Source organism: Schistocerca americana, chromosome 2 (assembly GCF_021461395.2).
Source record: "Schistocerca americana isolate TAMUIC-IGC-003095 chromosome 2, iqSchAmer2.1, whole genome shotgun sequence".
Taxonomy (NCBI): domain Eukaryota; kingdom Metazoa; phylum Arthropoda; class Insecta; order Orthoptera; family Acrididae; genus Schistocerca; species Schistocerca americana.
This window is the reverse complement of record NC_060120.1, coordinates 978,729,023-978,731,492: the sequence shown is the minus strand read 5'-3', so window position 1 is coordinate 978,731,492 and position 2,470 is coordinate 978,729,023. Positions and strand designations below refer to the sequence as shown.

At 39.7% G+C, this 2,470-nt stretch overlaps 1 pseudogene; it reads left to right on the top strand.

Annotated features, from left to right (window-relative positions):
• Positions 1–1,733: 1,733 nt before the first annotated feature.
• Positions 1,734–1,851, top strand: LOC124597174 (annotated as a pseudogene).
• The last annotated feature ends 619 nt before the right edge of the window (positions 1,852–2,470 follow it).

The following is a 2,470-nucleotide window of genomic DNA, read 5'->3' as shown; positions in this document are numbered from 1 at the left end:
GTCACTACCTGGACAGTGTCACTGTTCTTCATTTGGAGCTAACAAGATTCGTGAGTAAATTTCAGACTACCGTTAGCAACAGAGGAGCATTTTTTTTGTTCGTTCGAGTAATGTGCAAATCAATGTGTCCATAAGGGCGAGTCTGTGTAGAGAATTTGTAAAGAATTTTACATTCCACATGTGATGTCAGAGAATAATTAAGTTTTTATTGAATAAATTACTGTGTTAATCGAGAGATTGTTTCTGTTAAACACCTACAATTCGCACTAAATAATTTATCTTTGCAAACCTCCACTTTAGGATCTGTAGCTAGGGCCTGTATTACTTTGCGTTGTCCTTTAAATTTTGGCATGCTAATTTGTAGCTTCGATCTTAAAGGTGAGTCCAGTTCTTAGGTAGTTGCCTAGGTCAAAACAGCATTTCAAAATCGTCCATTCCATTCAGGGGTATTTCATGCTGTACTCGAAATTCTCGATTGAACAGTAGGTCTTCTATGTATTTTAATTAAACACGTTTGGGAGATATATGTGGCAAGTCCTTAGCGGTCGCTGTCAATGATATGCAAGGCCAGAGATAGTCGAATTGAGCGGAGGGTTTTACTGTTCGAATTTGGAGAGCATACCTTTGAAGAACAGTCGGGAAGATATCACATTCTCCCATACATGTCTAGTGAAATGATCACGATGAGAAAAGCACATAAATTAACTCATAAGGAGGTTTATTGATGGTCGGTCTTCCCCCGCATTATTCGAGAGTGTAACAGAACGCTGAATTTTAATACAACTTCTGAACCATTCTTCCATGTATGAACAGCAGGGGTGTCCCAGTCTTACACTCCATTTTAATCAGAGCACTTCGTGCTTCATCTTCATTTATTATTGTTCCCTCTAGGTTCTTCTATATCTGTACTAGTATATAAATAAAAACCGTTGTTACCAAAAATCCCATACGTTATTCTATGAAAAATTCGGATGAGCACAGGCTCTATGTATGTGTGTGTTGTTAAACGTTGATCAAAAATCTCGAAACGTTATTGGCCGATTTACTTTAAATTTTTGCACTACGATGTAATAAACATTCAGACGGATATGGGCGACATACATACAATGGTTTTGTTATAACAGACTGACAAAAAGAAAAATGCAGTTTCGTCTCCTTTCCCGAAGTCGATTTTAACTAGGATATCCTAACACCTTTAACCCATTTGATAAACATCTTCTCTTATATTCTTTCTCCTTGTACATAATTTCAAACAAAAACTGTATAGATAACAATGAACTGTTTTGTTTTCTTTCTCGCAGCCGGTTTTAACGGCTTATAATTAAGATACTAATACGGAGTATGCGAAGTACTAATAAAGGTGTGACATAAAGTGACGTAGGAGGCTAGCGACCATTCTAGTAAATATTCGTAGATCAATACTTAAGTTTACAAGGTCGCATAAGAAGTCATACAGAAGGTATGCATGAACTGTTTCGGATTTATTTCCATATTCAGAAACTGGTTTCCGTCTTCAGAAATCCAAGTGCAGAGGTAGCACAAGAACTAGAGCGTTACTAGCTGTTTACCGGATGTTGCATACACAACTGGTGACGCTCTTGTTCTTGTGCTACCTCTGCACTTGGATTTCTGAAGACGGAAATAATTCCGAAACGCGTTATGCATACTTTGTGACCTTTAAAGTCATTGTTCGCCTGTTGTACGACTTTTTATGTGACGTAGGCTGCTTAACAGGCAACGGCCTTGTCGCAGTGGATACACCGGTTCCCGTGAGATCACCGAAGATAAGCGCTGTCGGGTGTGGCCGGCACTTGGATGGGTGACCATCCGGGCCGCCATGCGCTGTTGCCATTTTTCGGGGTGCACTCAGACTCGTGATGCCAATCGAGGAGCTACTCGACCGAATAGTAGCGGCTCCGGTCACAGTAAACCATCATAACGACCGGGAGAGCGGTGTGCTGACCACACTTCCCTCCTATCTTCATCCTCAACTGAGAATGACACGGCCGTCGGATGGTCCCGATGGGAGACTTGTGGCCTGAAGAAGGAGTGTAGGCTGCTTAGTAATACATTTACGCATATGTATGGGAAATGCTGTTATTGAAGGTACTATCCTCACAGATCCAACAGCTGGTGAGGTCTCTGTGTATCAGTGATTCAAACCGGTACACTCATTCATTTTAAGTGGCTTGAATTTCCACTAAAAGTTTCGTTTGCGGTGCCATATTCCTGTACATAGCCATGAAAATAAATGTATAGACACTTTTGTCAAGTATCAGAGATATATGTGAGAATAAGATTAACGTACCAATACCAAAGGAACTTCAGATTGTCAATTGTAAATAGCATCCAGAACCAAGTTAAGTAAATTTTATGCTTGTTATTATTTTAATAAATATTTGTGAAAATTAATCAAGTTCTGTTTAAAGTTGATCATCGTCAATCTGCTACTCTAAGCGTGCAAGTGGCA